The sequence below is a fragment of the Camelus ferus genome, chromosome 8 (assembly GCF_009834535.1).
Source record: "Camelus ferus isolate YT-003-E chromosome 8, BCGSAC_Cfer_1.0, whole genome shotgun sequence".
Taxonomy (NCBI): domain Eukaryota; kingdom Metazoa; phylum Chordata; class Mammalia; order Artiodactyla; family Camelidae; genus Camelus; species Camelus ferus.
The window spans coordinates 51,385,982-51,404,432 of record NC_045703.1 but is presented as its reverse complement, the minus strand read 5'-3'; the positions used below and the strand labels follow the sequence as shown (position 1 = coordinate 51,404,432).

Sequence of the window (18,451 nt, the reverse complement as noted above, 5' to 3'; positions counted from 1 at the left end):
TGAAATTTGAATAACTTGTCAATTTCTCCTAAACTCAAAGTGTTCATTAATCATTTATAGTTTTTAACAATTTTTTTAAATTTCTTTTATTGGAGTATAAGTCAGCTTACAATGCTGTGTCAATTTCTGGTGTACAACATGTTTCAGTCATACATATACATACATATATTCCTTTTCATATTCTTTTTCATTATAGGTTACTACAAGATACTGAATGTGTATCTTCCCTGTGCTACACAGAAGAAACTTTGTTGTTTATCTATTTTATATATAGTAGTTAAGATCTGCATATCTCAAACTCCCAATATTTATAATTTTTGAATTTGCCCTTTGGTCTCCATCAAGTAGATCTGAATTTTGTGATGGGTTCTTAATAAACATGTTTCCAAGACAGAAATACAAATGAACCCTCAACCCCTTTGACCCATGAGAAGCACCTGGTGTCATGCGAAAGACAAAAAAAAAAAAAGGTTTGACAGCTACTTGTATATATTGAAGCTTAAGAAAAAAATAACTGGGCACTAAAATATGTTAGAGATAAACCAAAGGGTTACAAAAAGAAACATTTTTCTGTAAGAACCATTCACTCTAAATAATTAAACAGCAGATCAAGAATTTTAATCAACCCATTATTTCCCCCAGTTTCACACTGGCGCAACAAATGAAATGCTACTTAATTTTACCAGGTTCCCCCACCCTCGCTTAAACCAGATCAGCCCCATTTTTATCTGTTTTATATTTTCAGCATAAACTGAAAGATTCATTGACTTCAGGCAGTATGAAAGCCCCAGGGTAAGACTACAGGATTTGGTCTTTTGGAGAAATAAGGATCACAGTTGTAGAACACAGTGAAACAGAAAGTTAATTACAGCTCTAATTCCTTCCTGTCCACCCTGCAGTTTTTCCATGGAATCTTCCATCAGCAGCTCTGTGACAAATGGAGAATCCCAGACACTCCCCCTAACACCGGCCACAAAGAACAAAAACAGACTATCAGAAGGAACATTCACCTGCCTTCCTAATCCTTCTCACCCCTCTGTTGCTGTTACCATTATCATCAGCTTGTCACCGTTACCAGGCAAACACTGCTATGTGGTCAATTAAAGCAGGAATAGCTAATTTTCCCAATTTTGCTTCTTTATTTAATCACAACCAGTTTATAAACTTGGAAAAATTAATCGGAAGGGTGAAAGTCAAGTGAGAATTAGCAATAATGAGCTGATGGAATTTTAACAAAAGAACCATAGAACTTCATCTGCTAACTCTTGAAACAATCACATTTCCACCAGGATTAACTCACTGTGAAAGAACTTTCATCTTGGATTTGGAGTTCAGATCTGCCCTTGAGGGCACGGTACCAGTGAGCAAGTGTGGAAGTTCCAAAACACTTCCAGTCCCATAGCCCGAAGCAGGGAAAGTCTGCTGAATGGCTGTGCGCTGAAAATGACAAGCCTTACACATTTCTCACCAAAGACACCAAACAAGAGTGGATGCCACACTCAGCAGCAACCAGGACATTCCTGGAAATGCTGAACCCGCTGCACCTTGGGGAGCAGCATTCTATTTGCAGATAAACAGCTACGTGCCCATATTGCTCGGCCATCAACAGTATTAGTCCTTGAAATCCTCTATCCACTCTTACCTACTTCTACATTCACACAATTTATATCACAGACCAGAGCCAGGTTGCTGACAAGTGCCAGGACCACCAGGTCGCACCACGATTCTAGTGGACATCACTGAACTGCTCCCCAGGCCAATCATGGTCACCAGGGACTGGAAGGTGTAATTGGTTCAGGTAGGTTTGGGCTGATTTGAAAGGTATCAGTGTTTAGTGGAAAGATTATGGGCTATGGGATCACACAGAACTGAATTCAAACCTATTTCTAAGTTGTGCGATCTCAGTCAAAATACTTAACTCTGCTCAGTCTTAGCTTCTAATCCCATAGAAAGAGCATCTTAAGACCAATCCTGCAGGGTTACAGTAAAGATTACAGATAATATGCATCTGGGGTTGGGAAACTTCTTCCATAAAGAGGCAGATAATATTTTAGGCTTTGCAGTCCATGTGGTCTCTGTGCTAACTACTCAACTCTGCTGTAGCACAAAAACAGAGCTAATATGTAAGTCAATGAGTTTGGCTACGTTCCAATAAAACTTTATTTACAGAAACAGGCAACAGGCCAGATTCGGCCCACATGCTGTAATTTACCCAGCCCTGATATAGACAGAGGCCCAGCACAGACAATGATTTTCATCACAGGAGAAGAAGATCTAATCTTGTCAAAGTATCCGGAAAGATTTTGTACAGGACACGAGCACATGTCCTGGGAGGGTCTTAGCACAACCAATTCAGGCACCAAGATTTATCTTAGAAAATCAGTGCTTTGAGGAAGCAGGCTGAGAGGTTTCATCTGGATACAAAACCAAGGCACTCCATCCATCCCACCATCCATTAACATGTGTGCAAGGCACCATCATGGGTGCTGGGAAACATCCTACAAGAAACAATACAGAACAGATATTCACTTTCATTTTATTCATGGGGTGAAAGAGAAAAAAGAATATTACCTATTTCTCTATTTAGTCTTCCAGTCACTTCAACCTTTAAAACTGGCATTCTTACCCTTGTTTTACATTTGAGAAAAAGGAGGTTCAGAGCGGTCTCATGGCCTACCCAAGGTCACACAGCTTAAAAATCTATTGAAGACAATTCAAACGGAAATCTATCCAACTCCCAAGATCAAGTTTCTTCCAATACCCTTTGGTCTCAAAAGATCAGAGCAAAGCTAAATAGCCCTCTTCCTTAACCTTTACACTCCCTCTTCCTAGAGGAGTGTAAAATCATTTCAGAGGATTCATGGGCCACCCCCCCCCCCAAAACCCGACATGGATCCCAAGTTAAGAGCCCCTGTCTTCAGGAGAAAGGACCTGCCCAACGTGGCACAAACTCCGGTGTCTGAGTCAGAGAAGAAGCCCGTGTTCCCTGCCTGGGCTCAGGGTTCCACTGGGACGAGGAGCCTTGAAGAGCTGTTACCCTGAGCCCTGAAGCAGAGAGGTGGCTTCCTGTGTGTGCACGTAGGAGGTGAGGGGGATAACTCTCTTCAAGGTCCAGGGCCTCTCAGCCCCTCAACCTCAAGCATCCCCCAGATTAGTGTCACGAGCCTCAGATCTTGCCTTCGACAGGAAACAAACACACATGGGAAATGAACAAAGCTCACGAGGCACAACTTATTTCACTGCTTGTTCTGTGGTATCATAAAATCCCTGCTGCCTTAATTTTTTTTAAGTGGTTTCAATAAAATAGAATAACAGGCCTGTTAATTGAGTCTCAGGATGGAATTTATAATAAAGATACAACGTGGCACACATTTAGTCCCCTTTGCACACACTGCATGGCAATAAATCACCTTTTGCTCTTTCTGGATGCTGCCTCACGGGGGAAGGGCACACCTAAACCAGATTCAGTGACATGAAGCGATTAGTTTTTTATGCACAGGCACATTCAAGGTCACTCTTGTCTAATTAAAGGCAGTGGCCCCAGGATTCATGTCCTGACATGTTATTATTCCTTAAAGGAGAATAATTAGCAGTTCTGCACATGCATGAGGAAGACATCATCCCATGACAGTGTCTGTTCGTGTCAAGAAGACAGAGTCCATCTCCTCAACTGTGTGGTCATGGTTCACGGACCAGCTTTATTGGGCTGGAAGATGACAATGGACAAAGGGAAATTAAAATAGGTAAATATGGGAAAAGTTAGGATTTGCCCAAAATTACCTTTAAATATGAGCACAAAAGTGAACTTCAAGTAAAACCAAATATATTTCTGAATGTTAGGTTGATTCCTCTTTGACGCACTGCATGGGATGGAACACAAAGCTTCTTTAGATTTCTGAGGTCTGCTCGTACTATTTCTAGGATTCTACGATCTAAGCCATTTACTCAGTAACTGTCTGGATTCCTTCACATAATAACCGTGACTGAATCAGTGGCCTGTATGTCCCAAGTACCATGTTCACAAAGTCATATTTACTATTTCATTTTACTATGCAGAGGTTTAAGAGTTGGCAAAATAAACTAAGGGAGATGAGATGACCTGTCCAAGGTCACACGTTGGTAAGTGACAGAGCTGTGATTTAAATTTAGACCATCTGTCTTCAAAACCCACAGAGACCTCCGCGATGTCAGCACCAGCAGACAGCTCCCCGCTGACTGTGGCGTCTGGCAAATGGCTTTAAGAACAGGCAATCCAGGTGACCACCAGGTTAAAAGGATGGGGCCAGGCATCCAACAAGTAATGTAAGTTATCTTACTGTGAGGGGTCGCTCATGAAGCAATACGTTACATTCACAGTTGGAGTGTAGTTATGAAAAGATACAATTGGATCGGTGGGGTAAGTGTGGATTTGGAACCAGCTGCTGGGTTCAAGGAATAGCCATCACTTTTCCGAGTAATCACGATCTTTCCTAGTCTGAGTACAGAAGACTTTTCAGCCCTTTGCTGTGACATTTGGAATGTTATTATTCATGTTTATGAATTCCGATGCTTTCACAGTTTACATCAACATTGATGAATTTTCATTGACGAAGCTTTCGCCAGAGCCAGCTGGAACTGAACTGGTATCTTAATTGATTTTCTCTGCTGTGCAGTTAAAAATGTTTCCATTGTATTTCTATTTTCGCTTCTATCTTAATGAAGTTATCTTTATCAGCAGCAATCCTTTTGCTTTGTATTTCACAATAAAGATTAGATTCACCCTTCAGGAACTGCTTTAGGTCCTGGGGCCACAGCTGTGAACATAAAATCCCATTTCTCCTGCGGGATAGCAAGATGCCTCAGCAAGCCTGCTGCAGTTACTACGTAGAGCACATGAAATGGTCATTTTTTTGTATGTCGGAAAGGGTTGAATATCCATCATTTTATATGATTCAATCTGTTAAAAAGAATTCTAAATAATATGGCTATGCTCAAAATACACTCAAAATTTTCCCTCAAAATATACACTTTTATTATACTTCATTACAAAAGGCATCCATGTACATTAAAAGATCCAAACAGTACAGAGAGAGACACAGCAATGAAAATCATGTCAGACGCTGGTTTAAGAAGGAGCTGAGCTGAATGTTCACAATGGGTATGTCCACGCAGGGGCATGGGGGATCTTTTATTTTCTTTGTATTTATACCTTCTAATTTTTATATAACTAGAGTATGCTGACTCATGAAGAAAATATTTTTAAGGCTACAAAGTCACCTGGGCTTCTCACAAAAATCAACATCAAGGCATCTCCCATTCAGCTCAAAAAGGTGAGTAAATTTGTGTACAGAGAAAATATGAAACCTGGAATTCATTTTCTTCCCTTTCCTTCTGGCACGTGACGTCAACAGTCCAAGGGTTCTTTATAGCAATTACACCTACTGTTCTTATCCGTAAAGAAAACGTCCAACCTCACGATGGGTCTAACTGTGCTAACAGATTTATTTTTGTAATCAAAGGTAACTGCAGGTGATTAGTTAGGTTATCAATCACCTGAAAAATTTAAATACTATCTAGATTTTATCTTTGCCATTGGATACGTCTAATTTTAAAAATAAGCTGTAAAAGAATAGAAAGCAACATAAATACAAAAACATTGTTATATTATTGTGATAGAACAATGGGTTTGTCTTTCCAATTTTAAAGTTTTCTGACAATATTCTTGCAATATTTAAAACATACAAAACACAGTAAAATAATTTGATTCATTTTGAAAAAATTGTATTCCAGGGACTTACTGAGACATATAAGTTACACGTAACATTGTATAAGTTTAAAGTGCACAAGAAAATGATTTGATATATGTATATGTTGCAAAACGACCACAGTAAGTTTAGTTAACGTGCATCACCTCACACTGTTACAATTTTTTCTTCTTGTGGTGGGAACTTTGAAGATCTATTCTTTTAGCAACTTTCAAATGTATAATATAGTATTGTTAATTACAGTCACCATGCTGTACATTATATCCCCACAACTTACTTATCTTTGAAAAAAATTAAAAATGCCTTGGTATTTTCACCTGCAATCTAGGATTATCAATATTAATACTTCCACTGGAAGATATAAATTCTATGTAATGAGGGGGAAAAACAATAAAGTTTTTATTTTTTTTAATTTCTAGAGGGAAAAAAAAGAGACAATTAAGTCCATAATAATCATAAGGGAGGTTGTTCTGGATTTTTTTTTTTTTCTTTTTTGCAACTACTGAGCCCCTTACGTTTGGGGTACTGCACTGGGCACTGAGTACAGAACAGAGGAAAACAAGTGTCATTCCTGCCCAAGACAGGGGTGAGTGCTAATGTGTAAATTCAGCTTCTGAATGGATAAATGAATAAACAAACAAACGGATGGAAAGTGCCTAAGAAGTGTTAACAAGAAGGTCATTTAAAGGTTGGTTGAGCCTATAAATAAAACTCCAACAAAAAAAAAAAGACCAGATCAAGCAGCATTCCCACTCCATTGGATACAATACTTTGTAATGGACACAATGTATTGGCTTTTTCCTTTGGATCAAATGTTCTGTCACTTTAACCAGAGGATTCCTAAATGATACAAGGGAGAGTGGCCGCGGATGTCACAGAGATGCTAAGGGCTTAGGCACACGATCTCAACCCAATGAGGAGGGACGAACGTTATCGACATCTACTGACGAGGGAAGTGGAGAAAAGTTACTCTTGGACAAGGGCTGGAACAGTGACTGGAGCCCTGAACTCAAGCTCCATGTGACATTGATGGTTACCATTTGTCACTCTCAAACCGTGTTTCAAGACCTGGGTTAAACATTTCACACACAGCAAGTCTACGAAGGACCTTTTATAAAGACACTCCTTTCTTTCTGTCCATGGTCAATCCATCCTCACACGTCCTCACATCATCTCCCACGTCAATCTTCCACACATGGACTTTTACATGTTTCCACTTACAAATCCCTCCTCACCTCCATCAACACACTTAGCAGTTCCTCATATAACCTCCTCCTGAGGTACCATGGATGATGTTTTTCTCTTTAATTCTGCCATTAAAAACAATTTGTCAATGTACCTCAAGAGCTTAAAAATATTTCTATGCTTTGACCTAGGATTTTCTGTTCTACGAAGATTTTCTAAAGAAATCATCACAGAACAGCCCAGTTTTAGGAGCAAAGATTTGTCTGTAGTTTTACTTACAATGAAATAAAGTTACGTAAATCCTGGTACATCTCTGAAACAGAGTAACATATAGTAATTTAAAGTATTTTGAAAGTTTTTATGAACCCAGGAAAATGTTTTGAAAAATGTTACATCAAAGAAATTAAAAATGAGAACAGAATGTAGAAAATACACCATACCATGGTCCCACACTTGAATAAAAAATTACATACACATACGAAGTGAGTGGAGGAGGGAGGGAGACAGACTGGAAAGAAATTCCTCAAAACCCCTCCAGAATGTATCTCTGCCTTTGGGAACATGGATAGTTTTGGTTTTACTATTTATGTGTTTTAACATTTAAAAAAACTCTCCACAATAAAAGATACTACCTTTAGAAACAGAGAAGTGAAGCTAACCCTCTCCTGCGTGTGCGTGAACACACTCTCCCTTTCTGGCAAGGCTTTGGTCTACAATCCCGAGTGGCCTTGTTTCCAGTCATGGCTCCAAGCTAACCCTTCCCGAATTTCCTCTGTGCCTGCCTCATCTCTTCTGTCAAGTCACCAACCTTCCCACTTTATCAAAAAAAAAAAAAAAAAAAAAAAAAAAGGCTGGGTAATTTTCCTGGAATAGTTTCCCTTTCCCCAAAGACATTTCCTTAGCACCTTTCAAACATTTACTGAATTCTTTCTTCTCTCTAAAGCCTTTTTGACTGAAAATAGGCTTGCGTGTGACCCTGGGATATAACTGTCAGTCACAAGCATCTAAAACCAGTACGCTTAATTGAATTTTGCTTCCTTCTATGGTATGTTTTCCTGCAATCAAGCTTTCGGGCTTAGAGTGTGAATATACTCACAGCGTGAAACGTGCCTGGCAACACGGAACCACATGCGCTTTGTTTCTTAGTGATTTTTTTTTATGATGAAAATGCTCCAAATGGCAACTTAGAGGCAAGGCTCTGCCCAGAATCTCGGCCATGGAGTGGCAGGTGGAAATAAGCCACCAGAACAAACAAGAGTTCTAACTCAAACACTCAACTCTTAGGGAGAAAGGGAAAATGAACTGGACAATAAATCTCGTAACATCATCTTTTTTATGTGCTGATAACTTTAGGCAAATACACAGTCACTTCTTGGAAAAACAGTAAGTCTATGGCATAAACATCATTCGGAAAAGTCTATGTAACCAAAGACAGGTAACTTAAAACTAGTTACTTTAAAACAAAACTGATTTCTTTCAATTCTATTCAGAACTCACTGGTCTATTAAAGCTCACAAGTAATACACGTATACATTTATTATAATGACTTCTCACCCCTTAGATGTCTTGACAGTGAAATGGTAGGATTCAATGTAAAGTCACATTTTTCTGTAAGGTAGAAATTTCCAGGTATAATGTCAAAATGCCTATAAAGCCAGTCTATTATCAGCACAAATGCCAGAACTAAAATGGGTATTCCTCGGTGGTTAATAAACTATTTTTAAGACATACATAAGCTGTTTAGTAATAATAAGATTTTTAAATTTTAATAAATATTTATGTAACTTACAAGATGTCCAGGCTGTATATAAAGTACTTAGGCAATAATGATGAATGAGACAGGGCCCCTGTTCAAATGGAACCCACTGTCTAAGGGAGATCACAGACAAGGGATGACATGCAAACACAGGTACAAGGTAGTAAACATTTGTATGAAGGTAAACACAACAAACTATAAAAGATAACAGGGGTAGGGGAGATTCTACCTAGAAAAATTCAAGTGTCTTCATGGACAAGGTGATACTCATTTGACCCTGAAATTGAGGCGACAGTATGGGACATGGTCAGCCAGGTGAGGAAGAGGGAAAGGACATATCCAGCTGAGGCTGTGAGTGCAAAAGCAGTGTGGATTCATGGAACAGCGCAAGTACAACTGAGACCCGAAATTACGGTGGGAAGACTGGTGAGAAATGGGTTTGACAAAGCAGAGTTGAGCCAGGATGTGAAGGGTCTTGCCTGCTAGGCCAGAAAGGCTGGCCTTCAGCCAACTGAAAATGAAGAGCTAATGAAAGACTTTTAATCAAGGGAATAATGTGATCTCAGACATTTTCTACAAAATGGAAATCAGACTGCAATGTAGAGAATGGATAAGTTAAAAGTAGAATATCATGGAAAAAAAATCTTAGAGTCAAACTCATCTGGGTCAAATTCAGGCCCTGCCAGTTACAACCTGTGCACTAAATATTTAACCTCTTCAATTCTCACTTTATTCATCTAAACATGTGGAAGTAATATTACCTACTTGAAAAGTATTATGATAATTAGTTAAGAAGCTACATTAAAAACATTCCTGATCGCCCAGGGCTGTCCTAAGCGTCTCAGCACTCCTGAAGGCCCCCTGGCTTTGTCCTGCCCCAGGAGCGGCCTTGGTCTTGTGGGCACAGGTATGGTCATACCAGCCTGCAGGCCAATCTCAGACCCAACCCATGCAAACAGCTGCCCTGTGGCCAGCCCTCAAGCCCAGAGATGCACACATCTGTGGCACGATCTACCTTCCAAAATACTGAGCTGTGGAAAAGGCCCACATGTATCTTCTAGAAGGAGGCTCAGTATGGTTGAAGTAGAGAACTCTGAAGTCTCAAGTATCCAGAGCATGAACTGAGGGTGCAGGGTGGGCTCTGGGTGGAAATGTTCCCTCAGCTGTGAGGTGAAGGTGAGTGGACAAGGTCCCACCTGGCCCAGGACTTAGGGTGGTAGGAGAGTGCCTGGTATGTCGTACATGCAACAGATGGTTGTTGCATGGTACTTTTTCTTACTGTTGCCACTGTCTTGTTGTTATAGTTTTGTTGTCATTAGGAAATGACAGGCAGCTGGAAAGTCTGGAAGAAGGGACAACATTCTGCTATGAGGGCCTAGTTAGTGTGGAAAGTACAATGCAGTTGGGCCTGTATTCAAAATGGAAAGCCACCTAAAAGGGGTAGCTGACACCTCGGAAGTGGATGAAACTTCCAAGGAAAAGTACAAGATGCAAAGCAGAAGGACAGAGCTTAGAAAAGTCCCTTCAGTCAGTGAGTGGAGAGAAAAAAGGACGCCAGCAAAGGAGAAGCTGGAGGAAGCAGTGATGCTCAAGAAGATGGCAGGAAGAAGGCTGTCCTTCAAGATGTGTCCATTCAGTACTGGTACCAACCAGTCACTGAGAGCCCACTCTGTGCCAGGCATCACGACTTGGCCTACATACGTGATCTCATTTAGTTTAGTACTTACGAGACTATGTAATAGGTAATTATCTCCATGTCATCAATGAGCTAACAGGCTCAAAGATGGTAAGAAAATTGTCACATGTCACATAGCTACTATAAAGCATTAGGGGCTTTTAGAAGCTTCACCCTACTGTTAAAACTTAGGAAAAACCAGGAACACTTTGGTCCTTGCTGTAGAGAAAAAGGTATGGAAAGGAAGAGGAGTGATGAGCCCGTCTATGGGAAGAGGCTGTGAGCTGGTAACTTTCTCATTATGTTACCTTGTTTAATTCTCATGAGAAATGAGGCAGTGGACATTATCAAGTCCATTTTACAGTTCAAGACATGAAGGCTCCCAGAGTCAAGTATCCACGGACAGAGCTGATGAGTGGGTAAGTCCAGATTCAAATGTAAATGCTATGCGATACAAAAGCCTACAAGCTTTCCACAGCAACATGTTACCTCTCCATCATTGGGGAACAGAAGCTAAAACAGGAAGAGAAAGGCATCTACAACACAGAAACAAGCACAGACATCCCTAGAAATTAACCAAAGTAATAAAAATTTTTAATCTCCCAGCTGTCTTATCTTTTTCCCTAAAACAACCCAGCATGTGAAAGCCAGTGCAATAATCCCCACTTCTTCATGACAAATACCATCAAGAATTGTTTGTCTGAATAGAAAGAAGTTTTGGCAAGGATGTGGAGAATGCGGAACGCTGTGCACTGTTGGTGGGAATATAAATTGGTGCACTATGGTAAACAGCATGGAGATTCCTCAAAAAATTAAATACAGAATAACCACATGATCCAGCAATCCCACTTCTCGGCGTATACCCAAAAGAAATGAAATCAGTTATCTTAAAGAAATATCTGCATTCCCACATTCATTGTAGCATTGTTCACAATAGCCAAATGATGGAAACAACCTAAGTGTTCATCAACAGATGAATGGATAAAGAAAATGTGATATTTATCTGGCTATAGATAGATACACACACAATGGAATATTATCCAGCCATAAAAAGAAAGGAAATCCTGCCATTTGCAACAACATGGGTGAACCTAGAGGGCAGTATGCTAAATGAAATAAGCCAGAGGCAGGAAGATGAATACTGCATGACCTCACTTATATGTGGAGTCTAAAAAAGTCAAACTCATAGAAACAGAGAGTGGGATGGTGGTTGCCAGAGGCTGGAGGAATAGGGAGATGTTGGTCAGAGGGTACAAACTTTCAGTTGTGAAATGGATTAGTTCTGGCTGTCTAATGTACAGCATGGTGGCTACCGTCATTAATACTGTATTGTACACTTGAATTTTGCTAAGAAAGTAGATCTTAAGTGTTCTCACCACCCACACAAAAACTATGGAGGTGATGAATGTGTTAATTAACTTGATTATGGTAATCATTTCACAATGTATACATATATCCAATCAATATACTATACACCTTAAACATACAATCTTACTTGCCAATTATGTCTCAATTAAGCTGGGGGGGGGAAATGATATCTTTTTATATTTTTAAGTTATGAAAATATAACTCCATGCCCTGTTAAAAGCTCTGCAGTTCTTTTCTCCATAGCCATCAAAAATCAGTTTCAGCCATCCATGTACATCGGTAACTCCCCTTAAGCAATTCATTTTGGCAATAAGTATCAGATAGAGAACAGTGACATAAAATTTTATTTTCCCATAAACAGCAGCTTCTCCTGGCAGTAATATTGTTGTGGCATTTTGATGACTGGATATTCCAATAGATTCTGCGCTGCAAGCACTTTAAAAATAGGTCTTAGGTGAAAGCCACAAAGGTTGGTTTGGTTCCTAATTAGCTGCCTGCTTTAAGCGCATCATAGACTTTATACCTCCCCTCTCTCAGCCTGTACAGTCAGCTGAATAAGATCTACATTAATCTGCCACTCAGTAGCCTCAGGTCTGGCACTACCTCATGTGAAGACAGGACTGTTTCTCGGGATTAAATTTATTTTTAAGGGTTGAGTTTGTGATTGGCATTATAGTGCCCATTTGAAGGTTGAAATTTTCAGACTTTGGAGAATTACCTTTTCAGCCTGTTGTGAACTGCCTTAAACACAATCACCCTGCGGGCAGCTCTATTTACGATACATCCGCCATGGGCTGCCTGATCCCCACTCAGGGTAACGTCAAACCTATTTGGTAACTGCATGACCTTTCTAAATGCAACCTGTCCTGGAAGAAAACACGCGCCCAGTATTTTTTTTATGCACAGAAGAGAAAAAACAGTAGCTGACTGTCCCCTTAGAGAAATTTTTAAAGAATGGAAGACAGTAAGCCAAGGCAGTAAGAGCTGCCTGACGATAATCTCAGTTCAGGGCATGGAGTGGGGCCCGAGAGGACTGTGACTAAACCAGGACCCATCCAGGTCCTCCTCCTCGTGGGCGTTCACAGGAGTCTTCCTGGTGGTGTTATTCTTGGCATTCATGTCCATCAGAGGTCACAAGGAACAAACGCGACACAACCGTTTGCAACAGGCTTGGCTGGAAGTGCCCTAAATCCAAACGGAGACTTCATGAATTTGCAAAAGCACGTATATGAGTGTCCACAAAATCAGTGAAAACAGGCGAAGGTCCTAAAGGCTGATAACAGTGTTCATGTGGTAGAAAGGGAAATTTGTCAATAAATGTATCAAGAATTCACATGTTTTAAACCCTGTAATTGTGATTCTGCTGTAACTATTATTTTTATTGGTAAAATCCCACTATCTTTCTAGCTAAAGAAAGGTAGCTTCTCCTTTTCCAAGGTCATGAAAGGACTCCCACTGAGAAAATTGATTCCGCCATGTAAACACCCTTCCAGCTGCACAAGACGCCCCGTTACTAGGGTGACTGGACACACTACCCACATGCCAGTGTTGTCAGAAGGCAGCACGGCACTCAGTCCCAGCCGGGAACATGCTGAACAGGATGAAAATGACCAGAAAGCCTGCTGCTGAAAGACAGGGGCAGAACAACCTGGGAAATCAACATTCACACTCTGGCGTGTGGGCCTTACTCTTCACCACTCTTCATAGCCACAGTATGTGGCTGTCCTCTCTCCCTGGGGACACAGAAGGACCCAAAGTCCCTATGCAGGCTGAGCTCCACCCAGTCATCCCCAGAGAGCCAGAGCCAGTTTGGCTGGAGTGCCAAGGCAGCCGGGCTGCCGAAAGCTCAGGGTGTCTGAGCGGGGAGCCCCTGCTTCAGTGTAAGTGCAAAGGCGATGGCGAAGATCATAGTATCATGAGAGGCAATGGAGTCTGTTAAAAGAACTCTGGCCCAAGCTGGAGATTGATGGTTTCGTTTTGGCCAGCCAACACAGGATGTAATCCTGAGCTGCTACTTAGCTCTCTCTGGAAGGGAGCGTCTATTCATAAGATACTAGAAAAGCTCTGCCTTTCTTAGACTCCTTCAAGAGGATGAGAGGAATAAGCCGAGTGGGAGATGTGAAAGGGCTTTGAAAGCAAACACTTCATAGAACCACCAGTGAGAAGAGCAGCAGAATCTAAGGAAACCCCTGTCTTTTGCCCTGGCTCAGACACCTGCATTCTTTTGACGTCTCAGCTGTCTTATTGGCAAGACGGGGCTATCTCCATCACCTCTTCAAATTCTAACAGCCTCTACTTCTTTGGAATGTGTGGCTAGAGGTAGTAGCAGCCTTCTCCTTAGCCACTAGATTTCAATTTGTTTTGGCTGACAGTGTGGTCAGCCTCAACCAGTAAATCAAAGTTGATTTAAGCCTTTCCCGACAGTCCTGTTTCCAATTTTTCCAGCCTCCTTTGGGGCTCTGGAAAGCCTTCTGCTTCCCTGGTAAAAAGGACTACACCTGTTTAGTTGGTGCTGCCCTTCAGCCTATGGTCCTTTTGCCTTCTGTTTTGGACGGGGATGTGATGACCAGAGCCGCAACAGCATTTTTGTGGTATGAAGAGCCAACTATAATGGAAGGCCAACAGAATCCTGGACATGTGCTGACAGCCTACCTCCAGACTGCATATTATTTGAGGAAAATAAGCCCCATCTTGTGTAAACTGCTGTTAGTTAGGCTTTCCATTACTTACCACTGAAAGCATTCAGAACCTACACACGCTGATAAAGCCTATTCCTAGAGAAGAGCCAATATTCAAATAATCGCATCTGTGCCTTCTGTCTCAATATGTTTCCAAAGGTGGAAGAGGAAATGAAGGAATGGTTAGGGACAACATTAATTCCTATTCTAACATCTGAATGACAGGTATCCAGAAAATACGCATTGAAGACATAGTCTATATCAGTTAAAAGAACAATTTCCAAGTCAGACCTGCATTTGAACCTCTGTTGTACATTAGATGTGACTTTGAGCAAATGGTTTTATCACTCCAGCCTCTCTTTTCTTATCATTAAAATACAGACTATATTAGAACCTATTGTACTGATAGTAAAATTTAATAAAAATAAGACAATGCCTAAAGTCAATAGTACAATTCCTAGCACAGATCAATGTTCCGTAATTGGTAGCCATCAATATTGTGGGGGAAGGTGGAGTATATACATCAGGGGCCCTGAGTATAAGGACAACGGAGTTTAGGGTCTAGCTGGGGAAGCACACAAGTAAATCCATTATTTATGGCAGTGGGACGAGGCTGTGAGATTCACCTGTGTGCCGGGGTGTGGGAGAGAAACACAGCCCCATCTCCAAGTTCCCACATGTAAGCCACAGGTGTTTCAGCTCTCGCATTCGACTTACCAAATACTCAATTTAGGATTTCAACTCAACCTGCAGCAGAAATAAAAAGGACAAGAGAATGGCCAAACAGCAGCCAGAAAAAATGAAAAGGGTCCCACCAACAGAACCTCAGGTTTGTTACAGCTGCCACATTCGCTGAAGCCACCTACCCCTGGGTCCCTGAGGGTCACGTGGACTCCTTTAGGGAGGGCGTATCCGTGGCGGTGCCTTCAGCTGCAAGTGGCAGGAAATCCAGCTGCCTCAGAGGTTTAAACGGAGGCCGGCTGGCCCCAGGCCGAGGTCATCCACGCTCCCCCGGCACTGGCAAGAACCAGGCTCTCTCCAGCTTTCTGCTGATCCTCCCTCAATGTGTCAGCTTTAGCCCTGGCTGGCTCCCCTCACAGAGGCAAAGCAGCTGTAGTTGCTACCAGCATCATTTGAATGTGATAAGTTTCAAAGGAAGAAAGAACTTCACCTTCACAAGACTGAGAATGAATCCCTCGCACACTCCATTCTGATACGAGGGACACAGGGCGAGCCCACGGCCAGACCAGACAGTGGCGCCCGCGACAGGGTAGCCTCCTCTGAAGCACACGGCTGACAGGAAGGCAGTTCCTGACACCCAGTCAAGTGCTGGGGAAGGAGGGGATGGTTGGCTGCTGAGAAGGCAACCAAAGGCTTCTGTTCCAGAGAAAAACGATGGTTTCCAGTTCCCTATTTCAGACACTAGCATTTATTTTAAAGAACATTTATACAAGGGCCAGAGTGAAGATTTCCAGATCTTCCCGGCTCAGGCTGATTTGTTTGTAATTTCCAAGGACCAATTAGACCTCTCAGTATTCTTAGGAATCAGAAATAAGACTTACTTAAATCCAGATTCTTATCTGCTCTTTTGTTCCCAGAACTTTGTTCTTCAACATAAAAATCATCCTTTGAAACTTAGCACCGGAAGGAAAAAAAAAACCCTTAATCATGCTGCAAACTGCCAAAACACCGCAAGCCTTTTATCAGTGATGTTTCACACGTGATTCGTTGCATGCTCTGTAAAGTATCGTCTTCCTTCCTATCTTAACATAACCTCCGTAAGACCCCAATAAAGACATTGTTCGCAGAGCTGTGATAATTTCCAGGGAGTTTCCATAGCTAGGGGGATGGCAGAAGTATAACAAGACCCAGGTGACAGTCCCACAGGCCTGTGAGGCAGGAGAAAGGGAAGCACTCCCTCCACAGCGTGACCGCACGCTTGCTGTGCTGGCCTAGATCTTTGGAGGCCAAGACAAGGCCCTGAGAAGGCAGGCCTGAGAGCAACTCCTGTTCTCAGGGAAGAGGAAGCGTCAGTGGCTCTGAAGAATGAATGATTCAAGACTCTGGCCTCTGAAGTAGGTAGAAATGGTTCTCAAAGTGGAGGCTAGACACCCGAGACCCTTTCAGATGGTCCGTAAGGTCAAAACTTTTCCATTCCCAAACTCTTAGGCATATATAGTGGAGTTTATCCCCCCCCAAAAAAGAATGTCCACAATTACTTGAAAAGGTGGTTAAAAGTCCCCTCCTATTTTAGACCACTTACTTGCAGAGCCTGGATTTGCTCCATCTCCTTCAACCAAAGCAGCAGACTAACAGATTGAATAGAGAAGCAGAGCTGAGAATCCAGCTGTTTTCTATTAAGCCAGGCAGTAAAGAGATTTGCAAAAATGTGAAATTCTTCTGTTTGTTTTGAAAGTAGTTACTTTTTATTAGAAAAAAGCCTTTATATTGACATGTAATAGGCTTAGTATTTTTAATGAATTAAATATTTTTAAAAATTTCTAATGTCTAATATGGTAAATATAATCCAAAAATATTTTTTAAAGCTCTTTGGGGCCTTCAATAGTTTTCAAAAGTGTAAAAGGTCTTGAGACCAAAATGTCTGAGAACTGCTGCATTAATGTGATGGATGGATGAAGAAAATGTGATTGATGGGGCTCTGCACCCAGTTCCAACGGGAGGAGGGACCACGACCTGACCAAGAAATGCCCCCACATCCATGGGGTGTCCTACAATTCATCTCAAAACACTATCTACCCGAAGACAGCATCAAAGTCCACAGTTAAGGCCCACAAGACTGCTCCCTACCCCCTTTCAGATGCCAGTCACAAATCTAGGTCGTGGCTTGTACTTCTGACCGGCCTGCTACAGATCAGACGCTCCAAGCACACACACCCTCCTTAGGTTGGATTAATTTGCTACAGCAGCTTAGAGAACTCAGAGAAACATGTTACTTACTAGTTTACGGGTTTATTATTATCACTCAGGAACAGCCAGATGGAAGAGATGCGTAGGGCAAGGTACGTGGGAAGGAGCTTCCCTGCTCTCTCCAAAGCGCACCACTCTGCAAACCTCCATGAGTTCACCAAACCCGGAAGCTCTCCTAACCCCGGAAGCTTCATTGATTCATTAAGTCATTGGCCACTGGCAGCTGAACTCAATCCCCAGCCCCTCTCCCCACTCCTCTAATCACATGGTTGGCGCCACAGCAACCACCCCCCCCCACCCTTAAGTGCTTTCCAGAAGTCACTTCATTAACATAACAAAAATACCTTTATAGCTCAGGTCACTTAGGAAACGCCAAGAATTTTAGGAGCTCTGGTGCCAGAAAGGGGATGAAGACCAAATACAGTTGACCATTGAACACTGTGAGGGTTAGGGACAGCGACCATCTGCACACTTGAAAATCCGAGTATAACTTTAGTCAGCCCAGCACAACCTTGGTTCTGCATTTGTGCATTCAACCAATCTCAGGTTGTGTAGATGTATTTAATGAAAATAATGTAGAAAGCATTTAATGAAAAAAATCTGTGTATAAGTGGGCCCTCATAGTTCAAATCTGTGTCGTTCAATTGTCAACTGTATATATATTATAAATCACAATATCACAGTGATAATATGTGTGTATATATACATATGTATACACAATGGAAAATTACTCAGCCATAAAAAGAAGGAAATCCTGTCATTTACAATAACACGGATGAGCGTTGAGGACATTATAAGTGAAAGAAGTCAGAAAAGACAGAACTGTGATCTTACTTCCATGTGGACTCTAAAAAAACTGAACACATAAAAACAGAGTAGATTGGTGGTTGTAATAGACAAGGGGTAGGGGAATGGGTGACAGGTCAAAGGGTACAAGCTTTGTTATATGACGAGTAAGTTCTGGCAATCAATGTACAGCATGACGACTCTAGTAATAATACTGTATTGATAACTGGAAGTTGCTAACAGTAAATCTGAAAATTCTCACTACACACACACAAAATGGTGACTATGTGAAGTGATGGATATGTTAACTAACCTTATTTGGTAATCATTT

At 41.5% G+C, this 18,451-nt stretch overlaps 1 protein-coding gene across 3 annotated transcripts in view; it reads right to left on the bottom strand.

The window, feature by feature from the left end:
- Window positions 1-18,451, bottom strand: part of ARFGEF3 (ARFGEF family member 3) — a 154,107-nt gene that overhangs the window by 117,510 nt on the left and 18,146 nt on the right. The gene's annotated exons all lie outside the window — the stretch shown is intronic.